We start from the raw sequence: 5,808 nt of genomic DNA on the forward strand, positions 1-5,808 counted from the left end.
ATGTTATTAACTGTACTATGGAACTGTGCATTTGCTTGCTAAACTGTATTAACCAAATTAGTCAATGCAAAATAATATGGAATTACCACGTTCCTGACTCGTCATATGATATGAACGTATCAAAACCTTTTTGTCGGCTGTAGGTCTGTCTTTTTAAGAATACGCCCGATTGTTGTTCCTCATACATCTCAGTATAGATTTCTAGAAAACAACATTTACTTTCTAAAGTAAATTGACAGATTTATATTCAAATGTCAAATATCGAACGCCACCATCACAGTGGAGGTAAATTACACTCCAAACCATGCCAGCAACGAGAAAAGCCTCAATTATTTGCGACACGAGAGATATAGAGCACTTCTGAAATTTGAGAAATCATTTGAGAAATTACGATCGTATTTTGTTCCCTGATTTGAATAAAGTTATGAAATCACACGTTTTCAAATAAAACACAGAGATGGGATCATTTCCCATTCTCTCATACCAAAAGTACACGTACCAAGACATACAACTGTTTTTACCTTCAATACTCATAATAGACGCCCAATCGATAGGTGACGCTGTTTGAAAGAAGGTTTGATCAGGTACCTACAATCCTGTGCGCCAAAGATGTTTAAAGTAAAAAAGACATTAATGAAAACAAAATACTTGTTTAAACCTTCTATTTAGGTTGAGTCCTTGTAAGTATAGTAAATCTATCAACGTCTATTGTTTGTATTAGAAGGACTGGTTGCTACAATTTGAGTGTGAGACCGCCTGTGAATTTGGTGAGACCAGCAGTGACGTGGCCCGTTTTGACCCAGATTATCAGATCTCTCTTTCTTTTCAGATGGAATAAATCTTTCGCCTTTTACTAAAGATTTCCGTGGGAAGGAACAATAAGAGTCTATCTCTACCCATTCTCACCAACGGTTTGTTAGAATAGGCCTCTTTGGCACCACTTTTATGGTTAAAATTCTCTCTTCTATGATCAGCTCTCTTAATCCCTCAAACCCAAGAACCGAGACTACACTTGATTTTAGCCAAAAGGCCGAGAAGCGATGGAGTATGCGAGTGACGGACTCACTTACAGGCTTCCCCGTCTACCCATTCTCAGCAACGGTTTGTTAGAATAGGCCTCTTTGGCACATGTGATTAGCTGGGTAGCTTGAGCTATGCCGTTATATCGCTGCAACCCTTCTCTTGCTTTATTAGCTTTCTCTTCTCTATGACACCCTTTGCACATATGTAGAAGTCGCTCAGAATTCGTTCATCACTAAAATGCAGTCCTCAGGTCCATGTCATATTCGCTACCAATCGGAATGTAACGGACAGATTTATATTCAAATGTCAAATCTCGAACGCCACCGTCGCAGTGGAGGTGAATTACACTCCAAATTCACCTCCACTGCAACGACAAAAGCCTCAATTATTTGCGACACGAGAGATATAGAGCACTTCTGAAATTTGAGAAATCATTTGAGAAATTACGATCGTATTTTCTTTCCCGATTTGTGTCGTTATGAAATCACATGTTTTCAAATAAAACACAGAGATGGGATCATTTCCCATTCTCTGATATCAAAAGTACACGTACCAAGACATACAACTGTTTTTACCTTCAATACTCAAAATAGACGCCCAATCGCTGTTTGAAAGAATGTGTTCGATCAGGTACCTACAATCCTGTGCGCCAACAATGTTTTAAGTAAAAAAGACATTAATGAACACAAAATACTCGTTCGTTTAAACCTTCTATTTAGGTTGAGGCCTTCTAAGTATAGTAAATCTATGAACGTCTATTGTTTGTATTAGAAGGAATGGTTGCTGCAATTTGAGTGTGAGACCCCCTGTGAATTTGGTGAGACCAGCAGTGGGGTGGCCCGTTTTCACCCAGATTATCAGCTCATTCTTTTTTCTCTTCAGATCGAATAAATCGTTCGCCTTTTACTAAAGATTTCCGTGGGGAGGAACAATAAGAGTCTATCTCTAGCCATTCTCACCAACGGTTTGTTAGAATAGGCCTCTTTGGCACATGTGTTTAGCTGGGTAGCTTGAGCTATGCCGTTATATCGCTGCAACCCTTCTCTTGCTTTATTAGCTTTCTCTTCTCTATGACACCCTTTGCACATATGTAGAATTCGCTCTCAGTTAAGACGACAAGGTCACACGTTATCATACAGATTAGGCAGAGTCGCCTCCTTGCAGGAAGGCGGCCCAGAGTAGTATAAGAGCAGGAACCTTGGCGCTGAGAGAGGGACCTTCTTTCGCATCTGGCAGAAAGGGCTCCACAGCTGTGCATCGATCATTCTGGCATACATTAAAGAGTTAAACTGTGAAGGCTGCCTCTTGGTAATTGCTGTTAGCATATCGAGCATTAAAGATAAAGAACCGGGAACAAACCTAGCAGGTTACAGTACGGAACAGAGTGCTGCTCTTCTGGGCACTAATAAATCGGCAAGCTTGTCTGCTGACTTATTTGTTCACTCTTCTTCACCCGCAGTAATGCATGTAGTTCACGACGCATATATGTGTCCCCTTTCAGCAGTCTCTATCCAAATACACAGTGTAGGTACCTATTAAAAGGGTAGTCCCGATGAACATGAAAGGCAAAGATTGATCATTCGCAAAGAACTTTCCATGGTCATCATATGTACGAAAGAGTTGGGCCAGAAGACTAGAGCGGAACTTATGCAGAAGTGCATGGACACCACCTTGTTGAAAGAATAAAACCAACACAATGCATGAATTCACGACAAATGATATACCAGCAAATCAGTAGTACTTCTGCTGTTGCCTTTGCGAGACCAGTTCAGATATGCGTTATCACGAATTTATAAATCATGTGTGTTCGGACCTCCGCAGTGGAGGGAGGCTCTGCTAAACCCCTGAGACCGACTCACCGAACCCCTAGAGTTTGACCGAATCCAGGTTAAGAACCACTGGTTCAGAGGCTGTTATTTCTGCAAAAGGAGGAACTACTAAATATTGATGTCATTTTTCTGTTGGGGTTTCCAAATGTATGCGCCTGCCTACTTTTGTTTAAATAATGATTGTCCACTGTCTGCAAATCCTATAAACTTCATTTCAATTCTCAAATATCACTGTGTTGATCACTGCCGTCATCGGCCATGCATGGATTCGGGCCATCTGATTGGTTCCTTTGCCCCCCCCCCCCCCCCTCCCCCATACACACACAGGAATTGGTTAGGACTTGATTAGTAAGTGTTAGGAATCGTTTTGGCTGTCCGTTCAGAGCAAGGAACGAGCCACTAGCCCCACGGGAAGTTGTCATTTTCTGTAAGCTTGCGTGTATGTAAATTTGTCATGGTCCAACGTAAGACTGTTGAGGGTGAATAAAAAATAACTGCAACAAGTTCATTCGGCTATTAACCAGATTCAAACTGGGGTTGCAGCCGCCTCAATGCTATATTATGGCCAACATGCAGTTGCATGTTTAGGGTCTTTTCTCTAGGATCTTCAGCCACGACACTCAAGCAGACCATGAAAGATTGTTGATGTTAAAATGTTGGTGGAACTATCCAATAACTACGCAGATCCGATGATCCCTAAATCTCGAGATGAGACAAAATTGGAAAGACTATTGGTTGACAGTGTCTGTGAGTTACTTCAACCCAATAGTTCACAGAAATTACACATAGCTAATGTTGACCACAAAATGGCATGTGAGCTGGCCAGGAGTCCTGGAATCTTCTGATCTGTAGACAGATGCGTTCGTTATCCATTGCTCCACGAGCCCCACGGGAATATGTGGCTTGTAAGCTTTTGCAAAAATGAAAAAATAAAATAAAAAATGGGTGACATTATTTGAATACGCCATGATGCTTTATCCATTGCGCCACTCGCCCTACAAGTTAAGGCTATCGACCGCAAACGTGTGGAAAATCGTCATTGTCCAAAAGATGGCTGTTTAGCAATATTAAGAAAGGGACAAATTCCACACAGTAATTGGAGTGTGCCATGACCCGGATTCGAACCGGGGTTGCTGCGGCCACAACGCAGAGTACTAACCACTATACGATCATGGCCAACATGTGCATCTTATTAACGCTACTGCATACAGGCCATGATCGTGTAGTGGTTAATGTTCGATTCGAATCCGGGTTATGGTATAATCAAATGACCTTGTTGAATTTGTCTGCTGGTCACTGTTGCTAAACAGCCTTCCTTTGGACAATGACAGTTTTCCACACAAGTTTACAGTCGATACAGTCTTGTAGGGTGAGTGGCGCAATGGATGACACATGACGGCAGATTCAAGTGATGAGAATCGAAACAACAGATTCAAGAGACCCAAGGTAAATGAACACAACCCGTTTCGTTTCAATTGACAGCCCATGTGACATGCACCTCAGATGAAATGGGGCTAGTTGATCAACAGCAATGTTTTAACGAAGGGATCATCTGGGAGTTAAACCCCAGACCTCTCACACCCAAAGCAAGATTCATACCCCTAGACCACTGGTGTCAAACTCGAGGCCCGGGGGCCAGTTATGGCCCACCGTATCATTTTCTGTGGCCCGCAACGACAAATTGCGCATTAAATCTATGTCATACTAACATTGCAAATTGTCGGAACTTTTAAGAATCTTCTTAAAATTATTTTTGAAATATGTGAAAAGTTTCCACGAGTCTGATTTGAAAAAGCAATTATTTGTCAGTTTGTTTTGTAGCTTATACTGTATATAATATGAGGCGTTTATTTATTTGGGTTGACAGTCATAATGGCCCGTCGAGGGAAACTTTGACTACAATGTGGCCCGCGACAAAAATGAGTTTGACACCCATGCCCTAGACCAACGAGCCTCAAAGAAAGCTTGCAGACCATGTTACATTCTGTGTAACATTGGCCTGTCAAACACTCCACACAACGATAGACAACAGTGTTTCAAAGAAGAGCCCGTCCGGGAGTTTTACCCGGGTAATCAAAGAACCCTAGGCAAGAATCATTCCCCTGCACCAATGAGCCCCATACTAGACCAGCTGACCCCATTATATTCCGATTGGTAGCCCATGTGACATGGACCTGAAGACTGAATGTCAGTGATTTAAGTCAAGTCAACAAGTCCGATGTCAGCGGCGCGTTGCAGTTCAAATTTTGCTACAGGCCCATATAACAATATATAAACTATGTATGAAATAACAAAAATATAAACAACTATTTTATCGAACCATGCATGTCACTCCAAATCAATAAATCCATCAGAATCTTCGTCTTCCGTGTCACTTGAGAAAAAAAAAAAAGAAAAAAAAATTGACGCCGGAAAGAATACGTGTGCCACGGACGTCAGACTAGATATATCAAATAAATGTAATATAAACATCAATTTTAACAAACCATCCGTGTCACTCCAAATCATTAAATCCACCGGAATATTCATCCTATGTGTAAAAAAAACCCCAAAATAAACAGCTGTCGATTCCGGACCTACGTGCGGCGCTGATGTCAGCCTCATTTTCAGTTGGCGGCTCCAATTATTCCACAGATCTACATATATAACTATATCGTAGCGTTACAGAAGTACCAGGCAAGACGTGGGTTTGGTAACAGGCCGGCTCTTTATTTCACAAATCAAGAGCTCAACATGTGAGCCAACACACGCAAGCGCCCAGGATCGCTCTTTCCGCCCCCCCCACGCCCTGCTGCCTTCACGGCCTCCCTAAAAAATCGGAAACTACTGAAGTCTAACAACATACACGTTGCTACTCTAAATAAACTACATATCAAATAACTATAAAATAAATAACAAGTTTATCGAATAATCTGTATAACTCCAAATCACTAAATCTCCCGACTTCGGAAGTCAG

General features: G+C 41.6%; 3 non-coding genes across 3 annotated transcripts; 2 read left to right on the plus strand and 1 right to left on the minus strand.

Moving 5' to 3' along the window:
• Nucleotides 1–811: 811 nt before the first annotated feature.
• On the plus strand, nt 812–921 carry LOC125982852 (U5 spliceosomal RNA). Its single transcript, XR_007486507.1, has one exon. It is a non-coding gene; the product is annotated as a U5 spliceosomal RNA (small nuclear RNA).
• A 964-nt stretch (nt 922–1,885) lies between these two features.
• Nucleotides 1,886–1,997, plus strand: LOC125982854 (U5 spliceosomal RNA). The gene has a single exon (XR_007486509.1). It is a non-coding gene; the product is annotated as a U5 spliceosomal RNA (small nuclear RNA).
• A 1,959-nt stretch (nt 1,998–3,956) lies between these two features.
• trnah-gug (transfer RNA histidin (anticodon GUG)) lies at nt 3,957–4,028 on the minus strand. Its single transcript has one exon. It is a non-coding gene; the product is annotated as a tRNA-His (tRNA).
• Nucleotides 4,029–5,808: the final 1,780 nt, after the last annotated feature.

The sequence above is a fragment of the Syngnathus scovelli genome, chromosome 15 (assembly GCF_024217435.2).
Source record: "Syngnathus scovelli strain Florida chromosome 15, RoL_Ssco_1.2, whole genome shotgun sequence".
NCBI lineage: Eukaryota > Metazoa > Chordata > Actinopteri > Syngnathiformes > Syngnathidae > Syngnathus > Syngnathus scovelli.